At 46.1% G+C, this 19,030-nt stretch overlaps 1 protein-coding gene and 1 non-coding gene across 4 annotated transcripts in view; both read left to right on the top strand.

Annotated features, from left to right (window-relative positions):
• The window catches only part of Prkce (protein kinase C epsilon), a 505,293-nt gene that overhangs the window by 142,867 nt on the left and 343,396 nt on the right, over positions 1 to 19,030 (top strand). The gene's annotated exons all lie outside the window — the stretch shown is intronic.
• On the top strand, positions 14,370 to 14,442 carry Trnan-guu (transfer RNA asparagine (anticodon GUU)). Its single transcript has one exon. It is a non-coding gene; the product is annotated as a tRNA-Asn (tRNA).

The following is a 19,030-nucleotide window of genomic DNA, read 5'->3' on the forward strand; positions in this document are numbered from 1 at the left end:
CCCAAAGAGTCTGGAATGTTCTGGTGGAAAATTCACCTCAACTCCCCTCCCTCCCCCATCTGTTTCCCCAAACCCACCCCTTCAAAGCCCGCCAAACACAGCTCCTCCCCCAGAGAGGCTCAAGACCACTCCCACAGGGTATATAAGCGGCATCCCGGAAAACAGACACGTGGCTCTTCCGGCCTCTCATCCCCTTCTCCTCTCTGTGGGGCCAGGGAATCACCCAGGAACGCTTTACCCATTAAACTGGACCTTTTCTTGATTTGGTCTGATTTGGATTGCTGCGTTGGCAGAGAGGCCTGTCAGGGTGCAAAAAAACTTATCAGTCATCTCTCAAGCAGAGAAATTAGTAGACCATACAGCCTCGATCTCTATGCCTCGGTTTCCGGTGGCTAACCAGAGGATAATGGTTGTTTCTACTTTTTTGAGATGTAATGACCACCAAGCGTGTTGATGATCTCTGTTATGCCAGTGAGCCTTAGTGCAGAGCAAGTAGTACATGTGTGACCAGTGGCTACTATCCACTCTCATTTTATTACTGTTACTAAACTGAAATGATCATCAAGCTTGAAGTTGTTGACAGGGCACTGTCTCCTCTTAACTCAGGCAATGCAGTTCCAGGTAAATAGCTTAACCTCCTCTGGCCTCAGCTTCACCATCTGTAAAATGGGTTAGCGGATAACCCCGCCTCCTCAGGTAGCTGAGAGGATGAAATGAGTGCAAAGTCCTGGGAAAGTGGTCAGTGGTTCTTTGCAGTCACTGAGGGAGGGGGAGCCATGGCTGTTTATGAACAAGCATTTCCCTCAGGGCCTTGGTCAAGAATGATGGAGCCTGAAGAGGTTTCAGAGGCCATAAGGGTTCTTTAATTCTACAGCTAGAGATGGCAAGAGAGTACTTACTCAGGAGCATCAACCTCCGCTTAAATGAGGTAGCCTTGCCAGGAGGGAGAGAACAGTGCTTGCCGGGGGTGTCTGATATCTTTATAGATGGCCAGTGGCCACTTCTGTGAAAGAGGTCAAGCAGGTAGGTGTCATTATCTTCACTGTCCAGGTGAGCAGTGACTGGGGCACTCAGGTCACCTTAGTCCTATTCCACACGCAGCCCAGGGCTTGGGGGAGGCGCCTTACTTTGTTCCCCAACTCCGAAGTGGCCACAAACTCTGGCTTGCCTAAGACCGTCCAGAGCACACCAGAAGCCCCAGTATAAAGGTGTGTAGCCTACCCGCTCCCTCTCCTGGCTCAGAAGCCATGTTTTACAGGCCACTGCCGTCTCCTAGGCACCAGGCTAAGGTCATGGTTGCCCTCAGTGTCCACTTTCTGCAAACTTGCAGAGCTCACGGAACCTTTGGAAGGAGACACCGAGTCACTGAGCCTTTAGGCAGGGCTAGAAGGCCTCGCCCACTGGAAGGCAGCGGTTTGGAGTGGCCGACTGCGGTGTGCATCCTTTTAGGGTGGGGGTGGCACTTCAGAACTCTGGTTTGGCCGAAGCCCCTTCCTTCTCACAAAGATTCCACGGGGGGGGGGGGGGTACCTCTGGTGCTTTCTGCATCCACACTGCTCTTCTCCTGGGAGCTTGACCAGGTCTGTCACAGTTATGGCATTAGCTGGTTGTTCGCTGCAGGGAGAAGGCGAATGGCTATGGCTGGCCTCACTGAGTCTCTTGGCTTGCAGGGGACAGAGGCTCATTCTGGTCTATATATATATTATTTTACAATACCATTCAGTTCTACATATCAGCCATGGATTCCCCTATTCTCCCCCCTCCCACACCCTCCCCTTACCCCCAGCCTACCCCCCATTCCCACCTCCTCCAGGACAAGTCCTCCTCTGAGTATTGCGATCAACCTGGTAGACTCAGTCCAGGCAGGTCCAGTCCCTTCCTCCCAGACTGAGCCAAGTGTCCTTGCATAAGCTCCAGGTTTCAAACAGCCAACTCATGCAGTGAGCACAGGACTTGGTCCCACTGCCTAGTTGCCTCCCAAACTGATCAAGCCAATCAACTGGCTCACCTATTCAGAGGGCCTGATCCAGCTGGGGGCCCCTCAGCCTTTGGTTCATAGTTCATGTGTTTCCATTCATTTGGGTATTTTTTTTCAATAATTGAGTAAAACGGAAATTTATTATAAGCCACAGTCGTCCTAGGGACCTCCATGCTATATATATAGCCTCTATGGTTCTATGGGTTGTGGTCTGATTGTTCTTTATTTTATATCTAGAATCCACCCATGAGTGAGTACATACCATGACTGTCTTTCTGGGTTTGGGTTACCTCACCCAGGATGATTTTTTCTAGTTTCATCCATTTGCCTGCAAATTTCATGCTTTCATTGTTTTTCTCTGCCGAGTAGTACTCTATTGTGTATATGTACCACATTTTTTTCATCCATTCTTCCGTTGATGGGCATCTAGGTTGTTTCCAGGTTCTGGCTATTACAAATAGTGCTGCTATGAACATAGCTGAGCATGTATCTTTATGGTATGAATCAGCATTCCTTGGGTATATGCCCAAGAGTGGGATGGCTGGGTCTTGAGGTAGTTCGATTCCTAATTTTCTGAGAAACCGCCATACTGATTTCTACAGTGGTTGTACAAGTTTACATTCCCACCAACAGTGGAGGAGTGTTCCCTTTGCTCCACATCCTCTCCAACATTGACTGTCATTGGTGTTTTTGATCGTAGCCATTCTGACAGGTGTAAGGTGGTATCTCAGAGTCGTTTTGATTTGCATTTCTCTGATGATTAAGGATGTTGAGCATTTCTTTAAATGTCTTTCAGCCATTTGTAGTTCTTGTTTTGTGAATTCTCTGTTTAGCTCTTTAGCCCATTTTTTTAATTGGACTGTTCAGTATTTTGATGTCTAGTTTCTTGAGTTCTTTATATACTGTGGAGATCCTGGTCTACATTTTATCCAGCACTCCTGAGAGGACTTTGCAGGATGCATAATGTGATGGATGGGAGAGGAGGTGCTTGGACTCCTCAGTAGGGAGGGCACACTTACCTAGTGTGCCTTCTCCAGCGCTGATTTCAAAGAGTGAGGTCACCCGTGCCCCTGATGAAGCACACAGTGGGGTCCAGTGAGGTCAGGCAGGGTGAGGTTACAGAAAGCAGATGGTAACAGTAAAAAGTAACTGTAGAAAATTTTCTTAAAAAGGGGAATTTACACGTATAGATCATATAATATGAGCTAGATTTTGCTATGTCCATTTTATAGATGTGACAACTGAGGCTCCCCCAAATTGTCATCTGCTTCATAAGTAGCAGAGCTGTGATTTGAACCGAGAAACTTAGCACTGCCTTCTGCTTCGCCTCCCACCCACGCCCCCTGCACTTGTAGCGTCGTGAAGATCCTTGTACCGTAGGTCCAGCTACCGAAAGGTTCTACGTCAAAGAAACAGGCTGTTCAAACGTGTGTGAGCCTCCTTGCTCGGCAGCTCCACCTTTACAAGGATACAATAAAAAGGGTGTAAAACTTGGGCTTTGGTGGTTGGAAGCTAGCAAAATGTTAAATTCTAGTTGCACATTTGATGGGAATAGATTTTTTTTTTTTTGGCTAGCTTTTATTGTTTTAATCTGTACTTGAGTCTTGAGTTTCTTAAGTCAAGAATTTGTAAGATTGTTTCAAGTTATGTATAAGTCAAGCTCAGTAGAAGGCTTCCTTCTTTCATGTATGTTTGTGTGTGTGTGTGTGTGTGTGTGTGTGAGAGAGAGAGAGAGGGGGGGGGGAGAGGGGGAGAGGGAGGGGGAGGGAGCAAGTGTGAGCTCTGGGGATGGGAACACAATGCTTGGAGCACACTGGGTGTTAGGCAGGCTCTCTACGTCTAGATCACACCACTCATATATTTTTTTCAGTTCTTTAAAAATGTAAGCATTTTCATTCATTATCAATTTTCTCTCTCTTCATTTTCAATTCCGGTTTGTTGGTTGGTTTTTGTTTTTGAGACAAGGTCTCACTATATAGCCCAGGGTAACCTTGAACTCATGACTGTCCTTCTGTACCTCCTAAGTGATGGGAATATAATAATGTACCACCACACTGTGCCCTACATTTTTTTCTTTTCTGGACTCTGTCATGATTCAACTTACATTCATTATCAGTAAGCTAAAGAATCACCTTATGAAATATAGGTATATTCAAATTATATTAAGTATATTGTTAGGACTAGCGGGATGGTTCAGTGGTTAAGAGTTCTTCCGGAGGGCCCAAGTGTGCTTCCCAGCACCTGTATTAGGTAGTTCACACTGTGTGTAACCTTAACTCCAGAGGGATCTACCTCCTCTGGTCTCTGCAGGCACCTACACATGAACACATGCATGCACACATATGCGCATACACATGCACACACATATGCACATAATTAATAAACTGGGTCTGTTACCAGCAGGCTGCAGCCCTGTAAGGCTATTGTAAGTCTTGTGTGTCCATGCTTCTTGGTCACCAGGCAGGGAAACATAAGAAGAGCAGGCTATGTGATAAGGTGATAGCCTTCAAGGTGGCCAAGATGAGTAGTATTTTCCTATAGTCACCCAGGCTGCCCAGCACAGAATAGGTGAAAATGTGGTTGCTGGGGTGGGGTGGGATGAGGCAGGGTGGTTATGGGAGCATCAGGCTGCTTGGAACAGGACAGTGTGATAAAGTAGAGTCAGAGAAGTGCTCTGGGTGTTTCCGAGAGACAAGAAGGAACAGAACAAGAGGGATGTAAACTCTAAGGGTCCAGTAATTGCAGCCCAACTCTTGGTGCCCAGGCAGAGAAAGAAAGCACTTCCTAAAATCCCCAAAGTCAAGGCTCTGACTCCAGAGAGCTCAGGTTACTTTATTATTGATGGTGGTCCCAGGCCAGGCCAGAATGGCTGGAGCTCAGCCAGACCCATAGCACCTGGCAGGTACCGAGGCAGGTTTTAATAGGCATTGGGTATTGGATGGAGCTCAGGCAGTAAGAGCCACACCTGGACTGGGGTTCGAGGGCAGCCTTCATTCCACAGAAGTAAGGACAGAGAGAACAGGAAGGAGTCACACTCTGGCTGGTGGGCAGGAGTCAAGTCCTGATGGAAGCCCCGTGGGGAATTTCATCCTGGGGGCTCAAGTCAGAGGATCACAAGGGAGCCTTAACGTTTAAGCTGGGGGGAGGGACTCGGGATTGAACTAGCATTAAAGCTGGCTATTTCCCCCCTTCTGCCAGTCTGCATTGACTGGCTCCCCTGCACCGACACTCTGCCAGGCATTTCCAGGTGGGAATGAGGGACAGCTGCAGCCACCCCACCCCCCTCAACACACACAGGCAGAATTCACCATGTGCAGAAAGAAGAGATCATTGCAGTATGTTAGCGCTTAAGGCAATCAAAACTGAGGTGGGGGGGGGCTGGGGAGGCTGTTTGCTTGGCAAAGCACTTGCTTTGCAAGCATAAGGGCTTCAGTTAGAGCTCCAGCATCCACATAAGAAGCTGGGTATAGTAGCACATGCTTATAACCCCAGAGCTGGGAGTGGGGTGAAGATAGGGGGATCCTGGAGATCAGAGGCCAACCAGTCTAGTCCAGTTGGTAACCCCCAGGCTAATAAGAGACCTTGTCTCAGATGAGATAGATGATATTTCTGAGGACGAGACCAGAAATTAACCTGTGGCCTCCACATGCATGCATACCCACACGCATTCACACATGAACATGAGCACACACATACACAATACGCACACAGACAGACATGCACGCACATGTTAAATAACAAAACAAATGTCATGATCTATAGCTCAGAAAAGGTCTTGTAGGGGCTGGAGAGATGGTTCAGTGAGCAAGAGCACTTGCTGTTCTTGCAGAGGACAAGGATTTCGTTCCCACACCCACATGGGCCAACCAACAACTACTGAGAACTCCAGTTCCAGGGCATCTGATGCCATCTTCTAGCTGTCTTGGGTCCGGGCATACAGGTAGCACAACTACAGACATGCAGACACTCACAATACTCCAGGCGTACAGGTAGCACAAATACAGACATGCAGACACTCACAATACACATACAATAAATATAAATAAATCTTTTTTTTTTTGTTGTTTGTTTGTTTAAAGAAAGATATCTGAGCCAGTTTTAGAAGCTGGGTAAGCGTTAGCTTTGGAGTGTCATCCCAGGCTGATGGAATGGCATGAGTAAAATCAAACTGAGTGAGTAGCAGCTGAGCCCTGATTCTAACACTGGTGTTCTGAAATTCATGAGCTGCCTACAGTTTTATGGAGAATGGGGGTCCTGGCATGCAAGGCTTAAGAAGGCCTAGGCAATGATGGAAAAAGCCTGAAGCCAAAGAGTAGCTAGGACAATTTGGATTATTTTACAATGGCCACTTTCAGTGTTTCATTGGAGATTAGGTGTGAAGATGATCTCAGAGATGGATTTGGGAAAGAAAAAAAAACCCTACAGAAAGAGAAACAATTGGATAGCTGCTCCAGAGTATAGGCAGAAGGGACTGAACTCTACTCCCGGACACCGACACCCTGGCCCCATAGACACTCCATGATGGAGGCGTGCTGGGTCTGTGGGAGTGCAGGGGTGGGGGTGGGGCTAGGAGGAGTCGGGTTGGGGTGGATGGAGAATGCTTCCCAGGCTTCCAGCTGGGGGGAGTTCCAGATGAGAGCATGGGAGCATGGAGAGAGATGAACCTACCGTTTCAGAGCTGGGCAGAACATGCAGTTTCTGCAGCCTGAGAGGCACAAGACAGGGTGTGAGGTTTCCTGGAAAAGGAAGGAAAGTCCGAGGGAGGACAGCTCTCTGTCCCACGTGTCTCCTGGCTGGCAGCAATGGGTGGGTTGCTTAGCCTGAGGGAGGCTGTGAAGTCTGAGGGCGACGCCAAGAGCTGGCTCAGAAACCCAAGTCCCAAGCCTGCTGCTTATGTTGTCCCTTGGGTGGGGCCTCTCCTGTACCTCTTCTTCCCCTTCTGGGATGATAGGGTTAATTACATCACACCCAGGCTGAGAGTAAAAGTGAATATCCTTTCCTTGAACCTAAGCCATGTTTTCACCTCCAGCCTCTAAGAATTCCAGATGCATCTTACAAAGGTAGCCTGGCATACTTAATGGCAGCATTCTTTCTTTCTTTCTTAGTAATACGCGAAGTAGTAGTCCATAGTGATGGGGTTGGGTGAACCAACTGTAATTAACTGAGTATGTTTTGCGAGTCTCAACAGAGTGGACCATTACAAGGCCTGTGGCCGCTTGCCTCCCACCGAGGGCGAGGCTTTGTCTTCTGACATAATCCTCACCACAACAAACAAATTAAAATGTATTATGGCACAATTCGAAAAGCAAATGGCCCGAACCCTCCAGGGAATTCAAATTACTTCAGAATGCTCCACTCAACCCCCCATTCACAGCCAGGGACTTGACAGATCTTTAGAAGCAGAAAGGGTTGAATGCACACAGGCCTCCCTTTGTTTCCTCCATGGAATCCAGATATCAATGAACATAGAGCTAGATGCATGTACACTGTAGATACTAGAGCATGCCGTAAGTTTTCTAGGGTTGGGTTGGTCTGGGTTCTGTCCTCCGAACCCCAGCAGATTTTTTTCCTAGGATAATCTTGCCTATTTTTTTTTTTTTTTTTTTTTTTTTTTTTTTTTTTTTTTTTTGGTTTTTCGAGACAGGGTTTCTCCGTGTAGCTTTGCGCCTTTCCTGGAACTCACTTGGTAGCCCAGGTTGGCCTCGAACTCACAGAGATCCGCCTGGCTCTGCCTCCCGAGTGCTGGGATTAAAGGCGTGCGCCACCACCGCCCGGCTTAATCTTGCCTATTACACAACAGTTTTAATCACAGGTTGGAGAGTATATCTCTATTTGGATAGAGGCTGATGCTGTTGTCTCATCAACTGCTGACTGAGGAAGCCTTGCATGTGACATCATCTGTGAGGAACCTAGATCGGGACCAGATGGATAATGGTTCCAGTGATATTAGAAGTTGTAGCTGTGCACATACATGCTTATTTTGAACATCTAAGTTCAATCAAGTATGTCTTGAGAGGTGGTATTAGAATTCCCAACAGTGTCCCAAGATGACTTCAAAAGAAATTCAAAGTTTAAAATGGTCTAGACAGTGGTGATCTTGGAGGAACCATTTTTGATAAACAGCATGACCCCTCAAGAGATGTGTGAGTGTGTAGACACAAGACAGCAAGATTTGGTCTATACGCCCAGGCTTTGAATTGAATAAGATGCTCTTCTCATTTAACGTTGGCCATATTGCACTGCAAAATCATACATGGAAACTGAGTCCTGGGATACAAATGTTGGATACATGCTTTGGTTTCTGCTTAGCATTGCAGGACCTGGCATTGTCCCTAAATACAGCTGAAGCTGAGTTTCCTGTGTCCATTTCCTGCTGGAATTTTGCCATGTGGACAGTGTGAGCTCCTCTTGGGCGTGGGTCCCCATTAGAAGGGAGCCTATGACATGCTTTTCCCGCTGGTGTTGTCACAGATGGTGGAGAGGGGCAGCTAGCATCCCCTTGGTCCTGCTCATCATGTATGGCTTAAGAGAGCAGCAGTCTTAGCATGCTTTGAACTTTAATCCCTCCCTGGTCCCCAGCTGTAATTGGCTGCTAATATTTATTGATGAGTTGGAAGTGGTCAGCAAGTGTACTTAGGGCCATAAGGAGGGCTGGCTCCCTTGTTGTGGCTTATGGTCTATTTAGGTCAATGAAACAAATGTTTAGTAAATTGTTCCTGAAATGTTTTAATAACAGAGTTTATCCTACCCAAGTATTGTGCACACTGTAAATTTAGTTAATTTTATAAAATATATTTTTAGGTGGAGGGTCCAGTGAAATAGCCTGTCTGAACCGGCCAAGATTCTAGAGACTTGTTTTATGGGCAAAGCTGGGATTTAGACATCCTTGTCTTTGGCCAGCATTGGACCGAGCCTCACGTGTACTGTTTTGTAACACAGGGTTTCTCCCCTTTCTGTATGCGATGTCTAGCTGCCTAGTCTGCCAGTGGCTGATCCTTCTGTGTCCCCTGTCCTGCAGCACCTAGGTCACTGTCCTGTCTAGTGGCTCCATGCCAGACTCCGGGGAGTGCTCTGTGTAAGTGCAGCTGCTCTTGGAGCAAACAGTTAGATACCCCAGAGCTAAGAGCTAGTGGGGTGTTAAAGGAGCACCCCCACCCTAGCCTGATATCAGCTACTAAACACGGCTGTTGGCTATTCTAAAAGCCTTCTAGGGTGAGAGCCCATAGCATCATGGGACAAGGCAAGCCAGAAAAAGCATGTCCTGCTCAGGACCAGCTCCTCCTACATTATGTTGTTGCCTGGGGGAGAGGGAGTTTAGGAATAGGACTGAGCCCTGGGGAAGCCTCTGCAGGTTGCTCCTAGAAACCCATCAGCTGCTGGATTTTAGAGTAGGTGGGAGGGGAAGGGAACATGGCTGTCCTTGTATCAGGAGAGGGGGTGGGCAGAGAGGCAGAATGGGGAGGGAGAGGGAGGATAGGGAGAGAGAGGTGGAGGAGAGAGAGAGAGAGAGAGAGAGAGAGAGAGAGAGAGAGAGAGAGAGAGAGAGAGAGAGAGAGAGAGAGAGGTGGGGGGAGAGAGGGAGGGAGGGAGGGAGGGAGGGAGGAAGAGAGATCTCACTTTTAGTCTTCCTAAGTACCAGGAAATATAGAGGCTGAGGGGCTCAACTCTGTGGATTTGGGCTTCACAATATTTGTATGGATATTGGAGGTAGAGGAAGGCCAACCAAGAACCCAACTGGAATATTTGAAAAGCTTTATCTGTTCATTTCCTTCAGGCAAACAAATTTGAAAGCCTTTTAAAGACCATTCACATACGTTTATCAACTGTTTTTGAGCATCCACTGTGTGTCCTGCTTTACTGAGAAGAGAATGACAATTCTAGGAACTCTTTCTAGAATGAGGCTGTATGTGTGGAAACAAAGGAAAATACCCACACACACCCACAACCCCCCCCCCCCCCCACACACACACAGCTCACCAACCCAAGTCAGAGGCCTAGTACTTGGAATAGCTGAGCCAAAAATATCTTGTTCTTGTTCTTTTTAGATACTGTTCTGAACACTAATTTATCTAATCTTCCCAAAACTCTCTGCATTAGACATGATTATGATCGTTAATTTTTAGACAGAAGGTAGAGATGTAACAAGGGTAAGTAACTTGCCCAATATCACCCAGCTGGATTCCAAGGCAGGGTAGCATTATGTTTCTGTTCTCTGATGCTATACATGAGACCTGCTATGAAACTTTAAGTCTGGTGAGAGCTAGTTACACAATCAGAGATGCGTCTGCCCTTCTTCATCAAGGTCTGTGTCCCTTCATCCCCACTCACAAAATGTGCAGTGATGTTGTTTACTTGTGCCAACTCTTGACTTTTCTGCTTCCTGGGACCATGACTTCTGGAGAATAAGGGAAAGTCTTGGAACACAGGACCTGTCAATGAAAGGTGCTCAAAGAGAGCTGTTGGGAAACAGGTATGTGTGTGTGTGTGTGTGTGTGTGTGTGTGTGTGTGTGTGTGTGTGTGTGTGAGAGAGAGAGAGAGAGAGAGAGAGAGAGAGAGAGAGAGAGAGAGAGACCTTACTGATCCATGTCACAACTCTGCTGAAGTACAAAGAAAGAAAGGACCATTGGAGAGCTTGCCTAAGGTTTCACAGCCATCTGGTGGGTCTCTGTCTGTCACCTGAACTCTGCTCTAATGAGAAGATGCTTATTGACTTGAAATTCAGGGCTAGCTTGAGATGCAAGCATTTTGGGTTCCATGGAGGTGAGACTGGGACACTTATGCCAGCCTGCAAAGCCATATGCACATCCTTGAAAGAGAATCTCTAGGAGAGTTTGGCTCTGTGGCTCCTGCCCCAGCTCAGTGAGATCATGTATTTGAGAGATCTTATGAGCAAGAACCTAAAGAACAGCACTGTTCTCCTCCATTGTCAGCCCAAGCTCACCTTCACTTTCACTTCCTGCTGCAGCTTGGCTGTGGACGTGGAAGACATGCTCCCTTGCTCAGGGCAGTTGGCTTGTTCTTAGAAGCCACACATCTTCCAAGGCTGATCTCAGGTCTCCTCACTTAGGATGCTCCTAGTCAGGCCAGCCAATCACGCTTGCTCCCTCTCTGATCTTATGATGGACTTCTTACTGCTGCTCAGTGGCCAAGAAACTAGCCTGGTACCCCAAATAAACACGATAGATATCTGGCTAGTAAGGAGCGGGTCTCCAGTTCTTTCTCTACTATCCCATTCAATGTGTCTTTGACCAGTGCCAGGGAAGGGCACATGGCAGGCATAGCTTATGTACCTGGTTTGCTGATATTTGTGAGCTTGGAGGCCAGAGAAGCAGAACAGTTACAAATCATTAGGGGGATCCTGTTCCTGTCATCTCTGATGGAACATCACGACCAACACTAACAACCGTAAGGAACTGTTATTCCCTGGGTGTCCGACTTTTCACATCATTAGAGGAAACTCAACAGGTGCTGTCAGAGTGTCAATTTAGCAATTATCACTCCTCCCTGGCTTCCTGTTTGCTTACCGTCTGGAGAAGGTGAAGTCTCCAAATGCAGGCAGCCCTCCCTCCCTCCCTGAGCCAGCTGCCAGGGAGATGCTGGATGGGAGCTCCCATAGTGTATGTGTGTGTGTGTGTGTGTGTGTGTGTGTGTGTGTGTGTGTGTGTGTGTGTGTTGGGGGAGCCCTCACTCTGTGTGTGTGTGTATCTCTGTGTATCTCTGTGTAGTCTTAGTTGGGAGGAACCCTCACATTGTGTATCTCTGTTGGGGGAGATCTCACAGTGTGTGTGTGTGTGTGTGTGTGTGTGTGTGTGTGTGTGTGTGTGTGTGTGTGTGTGGTGGGGAGCCGTAAGGACTGTAGATGTACCTAGCCCACCAAGATGAAGAGGTCCTCAGGGCTGCCAAGGTTGCTTTTGTGTTAGATAGAAAAGTGTAATTTTAGGGCTGGGAGCTGTGGAGCTAGCTCATTTTGGGATGAGCCATCTGAGGGGAAGCATCTTTCATCCATCACTAATTACAAGCAAGGCTGGATGAGATCCTGACTCCCTTGTTCTTAGCTTCATGTTTATTCCTACCTAGGCCTGGATGGCATGAGTTGAGTGGTCGTTTAGATACCTCTTTTCATATCCCCCTCCTCATGCCAGACCAGTTCTCCTAAGTGAGTCCTCTACCCATTTCAGTCTTCCCACAAGCCAGTACTTGACAGTCCTTAATTGTTCTCTTTGTGATGTGTGTGGGCATGGGACTGATAAGCCAGCCTCTGGAGGGGAAAGGATTTGGGCTAGATCGCACCTAGGACTAACAGGAAGGACAGGGACCCTCGTCCTAACCTGGAAACTCTAGAGGCATTTACCCAGGTCTCCTGGGATCAAGAAGTGTGTGAGTTGAGTGACCTGTCCTGCTTTGTCATCCTGAAGCAGGACTACTGGTAATTAGGTGTCATTCATAATTGTTTTTGATACGAATGGCCACCTAGAAGGTGACTTTGAGAAGCGTTGTCAGCGAAGGCTGGGTGGGGCACCGTGACTGACGGATGATGTCTTCCAGGAGCACTAGAGCTCTGCACAGATGGACTCGCCACGGAGTCTGTTAGCAACAATTCCCTTCTGAAGTCATTCCATTGTTAGGTTTGGGGGAATGGAAAAACCCCAAAGAGCAGCATCTTGAAGAAGATAAAAGTCTGGGTGGGAGCCCCAGGGAAGACAAGATGAAGATGGACCGAGATCGTCAGACCAGTGGCGGCCTGAGTCTTTGGTCGGAGTCTCACTGTCCAAGATAGAGGCATCTCTGTCCCGGAAAGCGGGGTGGATGAAAGGATTAGTAAATATGTCTTTCGTTTTATGTGTGTGTGTGCCTGAGTGTACCTATATGAACAACATGCATGCAAATCATAGAGGACAGAAGAGGGTGTTGGGTCCCCTGGCACTGAAATTATAGGTGTTGTGATCCACCATGTGGAGCCTTGGAACTGAATCCAGGTCCTCTGGAAGAGTAGTAAGCACCCTCAACCCCTGAGTGATCTCTCAATCACCTAGAAAAGAATTATTTTATTTATTTATTGTTGTGGGGTGTGCGTGCTTGTGCGCCCATGTAGAGGTCAGAGGACAACTTTTAGGAGTTGATTTTCTCCTTCCACCATAGGTCTCAGGGGTCAAACTCCTGTTACCATGCTCACAAGACAAAGCAAGCACTTTTACCCACTGGGCTATATTGCCAGCCTAAGAAAAGGATTATTTTTCAAAAATATTTTATTAATATTTTTAAATTCATTAATATCAATATGTTTGGTTCAAATCCACCTCCCATTCCATTCCTCCTGGATCCCCCTATTACTTTTCCCTCCCAACTTTTTGTGCTCTCTTTCTCTATTTTAAAAAATATATATATACCCTCTGAGTTTATTTAGTGCTAACCCTATGTGCCCGGATGTGGGGCAGTGTATGAGAACACAGGTAGCTGCCTGAGGCCTGAGGCCCTGAGGAAAACTGACTCCTCTTTTCCAAATTGCCATCAACTCCAATAGTTTCCCAAGTAGGCATGGGATTTCATGAGCCTCTCCCTTTTCCGAGCTGGGGTTTTGCCTGGCTTGATCTTGTACAAGTCTTACGTGTGTAGTCCCAGCCTCTGCGAGTTCATGTGTGCAACTGTGATGTCACATCTGACAAATACTGGTTCACAGTAGACATCTCCTCCCTCTGGGTCTTACAGTATTTCCATCTCCATCTTCCACAATGATCCTTGAGTCTTCGGGTGGGGAGAAGGAGGCAGGGCATATGTGATAGAGATGCCCCACTTAAAGCTGAGTACTCCACAGATTCTAATTCTCTACAGGTTGACAGGTTATGAGTCTCTGTATCAATTGCCATTTATGGCAAAAAAAAAAAAGCTTCTCTGATCTGGGTTGAGAGATGCACTAATCTGTGGGTGTAAATATAAGAAAAGGGGCAGTTTATTACTATGTCCATTTAGCAGAATAATAGTACTAGGTTCTCCTCTAATGCTTGTGACGTAGCCAGCTGGGTTTTTGGCCCCACTGGTTTGTCTTGTGATGCAGGCTTTAAACCTAATCAGAAAGTGGCTACTTCAATAACATTTATGTCACTATTACGTCATTGGACATTATCTTGCCAGGGATTATGTTACCGTATGTCACAGAGCTCACAGCTTGGTAAGACTGTTGGTCAATTTTCTCCCCTTGTAGCATGCGAAGAACCTTCCATAACTATTAAAGCTAGCCTGTATGGATGAAGCTTCCAGGTCAGTACTAGCTTGATTTCTCTATGTCCTATGATTCAGCTGTGTGGTCCCTTTGTAGAGAGGCTTTTCTGTGTCCCACTCCATCCTGCAACAGGCTTCCAAATAATCACTCAGAGGCTTATATTAATTATAAATGCCTGGATAGCTCAGTCGGTAAAGTATGAGACTGTTATTCTCAGAGTAGTGGGTTCAAGCCCCACTTTGGGCGCCAGCATGAATTCTAATTGTTCTTAATAAAAACCCAGATCCAGGTATTGGGGTAAATGCTGAAAGATCAGAGAGACAAAGGAACAAGCCATGGCCACCTCTCACATTACCAACTCCTCAGCTGAAAGGAAGCGAGCTTCTGTCTCTACGCATCCTCAGACTGAAAGGCTGAATCCTGTCTCCACCCACACTTTATGTTCCTGTCTCTACCTCCCTAGTGCTGGGATTAAAGATGTGAGCAATAGGATCTTACTGCCAAGTTCTGGAGGGTATCCAAGAGCAATGGCAATAGCCCATAATATTTTAGGGGCAGAGTCAATAGGACCCCATTAACAAACAACTTGCAAAGAAGTAATCCATACCTGGCACTGGGCTTTTTATCTGATAGACTATGGTGTCTTGGGGAGGCATTGTCCACCCACATTATAGGGTAACTATTTTAACTCCTTAAATGTATGTGTGTATATGTATTTTAGGAAGGTCATATAGTAGTAGGTTTCCATATGTCATGTTCAAAGGTCTCTAGTATTGGTTATCCTGCCCTATACTCTCTTCTCTGTCTTATTCTTCCTATTCCATTTCCCCCTTTATACCCCTTGTGTTCTTTCCTCTTTGCTCTGAACCCTGACACCCTTGGTTCCTGCCCTCTGTGGGCACTCCAGTTTGAAAGCACACATTTAAAGCTTCAAAGCTAGGGTTGGGGATTTATCTCAGTGATAGAGTGCTTGCCTAGCAAGCGCAAGGCCCTGGGTTCGGTCCTCAGCTCTGGAAAAAAAAATAAAACCTCAAAGCTAATATCCACATATGAGAAAAAACATGCAACATTTGTCTTTCTGGACCTGGGTTACCTCATTCAGAATGAGTATTCTACTCGATTCATTTACCTGGGAATTTCATGAGTTCATTTTTTTTTTTACAACTGAATAACATTCCATTGTGTATCTGAATCATATTTTCATTATCCATTCTTCAATGGATGGACATCTTGGTTGTTTCCATCCAATGGCTACTGTGAATAGAACAGCAATGAATATGGATGAGCAAGTATCTCAGTAGTAGGATACAGAGTCCTTGGGACTATGCCCAGGAGTGGTATTGCTGGATCATATGGTAAGTCTATTTCTAGCTTCTTGAGGAACCTCCACACTGATTTCCCCAGTGGCTGCACCAGTTGGCACTCCTACCAACAGTGACTTAAGTGTCACTTTCTCCCTACCCATGCCAGCATTTGCTGTTCTTCGTTTGCCTGACCTTTGCCATTCTGACTGGGGTGAGATGAAATCTCAAAGTAGTTTTAATTTGCATTTCCCTGATGGCTAAAGATGTTGAACATTTGAAAAAAAAATGCTTGGCCATTTGCAGTTAATCTTGTGAGAACTCTGTTTAGTTTCATGCCCCAGTTTTCGAATTTTTTTTCATGGTGTTAGTTGTTTCAGTTCTTTCCATAGTCTAGACACCAACCCTCTCTCAGATGTGTAGCTGGTAGAGATTTTTTCCATTCTGTAGGATGCCTCTTCACTTGAATGATGGTGTCCTTTGCTGCATGGAAGCTTTTTTTTTTATTTCAAGAGGTCCCATTTGTCCATTGTTGATCTTAATGCTACAGGGTCCTTTCCAGAAAGTTCTTTCCCATGTTTATAAGTTGAATCATATTCCCTGCTTCATCCTCTAGCAGAGTCAGGTTATCTGCCCTTATATTGAGATCGCTGGTCCATTTGGAGTTATGTTCAGGGTGAGGGATAATAATTGAATTTCAATCTTCTGCATGCAACTGCAATTTGACCTGCACCATTTATCGAAGATGCTCTCTGAGAAACGTATTATTAAAGGGCATTTTAAAAGTAGTATAGTGACTGCCAAATATGGAAAATAAATGCATGGTTAAGATTTCGTTAGTTCATTTATGAATGGGGGACCTGGCTCTAGGAAGAACTGAATGTACATAGGCAGGCCATCAGTACTGTGGAAGCAAGTCAACAATTAGATGCAGAATTGATCAATATCCACAAGCTTCTCCGTTGGACGTGGTTTGTGCTTCTAGAATTTGTACTTGGCCTTGTTTACAGCATTCTTTTCCTCACAGAGCTATAAAATGACCCAAAGAAAGCAAGCGTGGGATAACATAAAGGTTTGCATGGGATAACACAGAGATTTGCACTGGATGGAACGCCGTTAACATTTTTGTCCATTTCCAAGTCTCATGATTTTTGTGTGTGTGATAAGATGCAGTTGCAGATACATGAAGAGAATACAGCTGCTTGCTCCTAAGGAAAGCCCCTAAAAGTCATCATGGATGCACTTGCTTAGACCCAATGGCCAGAAGTTCGTCACATGGCCATCCTAGGTTGTGAGGGCGGTTAGGAAATGTGGCGTGCATGTGTTCTGTTCTGTAGGGGACCATTGACATTGAGTGCATCCAGTAGCCTCTACCTCAGTCTTCTGTGGTTGATGCAGCTGTATTTTTGGGTTAAAGACAATGAGAGATAACTAGAGTATGTCAGGTGACCCGCAGTAGATCTATACAGTGGAATATGGTATAGCCCTTAAAATGAAGCAAGGGTGTATGTACTGACAGAAGGCTGTCCAAGATCAGTGTGCGCCAGAATTCTCACACACAGCGTGTGTATAGAAAGCTATTTAGGTTTGGAAAGAAAGGTAAATATGCTTATTAATGTGTAGATTGTCACTGAAAAGGAAAAAAAAAGGAATAGTAGTCTCTGGGTAACTGAGGTCCAGAGAAGGGAGGGAGATTGTCTAACCTTGCAGTAAATTTGTTTTATGTTCTCCTTGAATTGTGATCATGCTCATGTGTTCTCAGTTGTTGATCAAACAAAATAAAATGAAATAAAAGTCACCATCTCTGTGTGACTAAGGAAACTCGGAATTGGCCTGAGTCTGGAGAGGAGGTACAGCTTCTAAATTGTTCAAAACAGATTGCCCAATTGTGGGGGAGAGGAGTGTGGATTCTTACAATAACAACATATGGGAGGGAATTATTTCCCTGAATTCCCTGAACTCTTCTGTGATTCCTGAATTTCAAACCACATATATCGACGTGTTTTAAACACTTAATAATATCATTTTAATTTTATTACTCTGTGTGTGTGTGTATAGGCATGTGTGTGTGTGTAACTGCACACATCAAGGCCAAAGGTTGGTGTTGAGTGTCTTTTTCAAGTGCTTTCCGCTTTGTTTTTTGAGACAGGGTCTCTCGGTGAACCCAGCTGATCAAGAAGCCCTAAGCATCCTCCTGGTTCTACCTCTCTCTCTGTGTTGAGATTGCAGATGTGTGCCGTCATACTCAGTTCACTTTCATGTGAACTCATGTCCTCATCTGTGTGCAACAAGCCCTTTACCTACCATACCATTTCTACAAATTCCTTAGTAATATCTTTAAACATTAAATACAAAGTTAATCCTGATGGTGACTATTACAGATAAAATTCACACCTCCACACATGGAGCCTCCTTCTGTTTATTTATTTACCCATTCATTCCTTCATTCGGCCCTTCATTGGTTCCCATCTGGTGATTCAGCCGTAGGGAAAGATCTTAAACCAATTTGTAGTCATTTCATCTTAGAGTGGGAAGAAAAAGGGCCAGCAGACCGACCGGGCTTTGGTCTCGGCCTCCACCCCAAGCAGCAGTGACTGTTACTGTGTCCTGGGCCACTGAGTGAGGAGTCCGCACTTGTAAATGAGGTTAGCAGCACTGTCCTACATGCCCTACAGCAGCATTCTGGGAGGGGGTGGGGTGGGTGGAGAACTGCCAGGGCTTCTGAAAAGATGCAAAGCATCATTCAGTTACAAAGGGTTGTTTCCACTCCCAGAGAGAAAGGAGGCCCTGGTTTGGGAAGCTCTGTCCTGGCCAGCAGAAGGGCAGTTTGAAATGTAAAGAAGCAATTGGAATTGTTGATGTTGACCTGTGAACTGATGAAAACATGATGTAGGGAGCATTGGATATGGTGGGCCGTACAGGAGGCCAAAGTCTGTGATTGCAAAGAGCTAAAGCCTATGGTTGTGACTGCCCTCTTACCTCCAGGGGGACCTCAGGCATGACGGCACCCCTGTGTGCCTGGAGTCCACTCCTGGACCACGTGGGCAATGTTAGTGGTGTTGTGAGGATTTAGTGCGGTAGAGGATGTAAAACATTCACGAGAGCAGCGCCTGACCTGGAGGCGCTGCCAGGAAGTTATAGTAACGGTGTCTAATCAGTAGGTTGTGGAAGTTAAAGGTGCCATTGACCTTTAAAGCACCCAGCGTGGGAACAACCACGCAGGTAGGTGGTGTCACGGGAGTTCATGTAGAATTGTTAATGGCATTTTTCTCTGTTCTTGTTTAACCTGCAGTTTAGTGGAGGGGAGAACCCTGGGAAGCCACATGCTCTAGCGAGCCATAGTGTCCTGACCGAATGCTTCAACATCGAGTGTATGTATTAGAGTTAGGGAGCCTTGTTCGTGTGAGAAGTTTTTAAGCTTGATTTAAAAAAAAAAAAATGAAAATACAGAAAAGACAAGACTGGAAGAAAACGGCCACTGAAATTCCATTTCTAGGATTTCCTGGCTCTGCTGACAGCCTAGGAATGAGCTC

The sequence above is a fragment of the Peromyscus maniculatus genome, chromosome 22 (assembly GCF_049852395.1).
Source record: "Peromyscus maniculatus bairdii isolate BWxNUB_F1_BW_parent chromosome 22, HU_Pman_BW_mat_3.1, whole genome shotgun sequence".
NCBI classification, from domain to species: domain Eukaryota; kingdom Metazoa; phylum Chordata; class Mammalia; order Rodentia; family Cricetidae; genus Peromyscus; species Peromyscus maniculatus.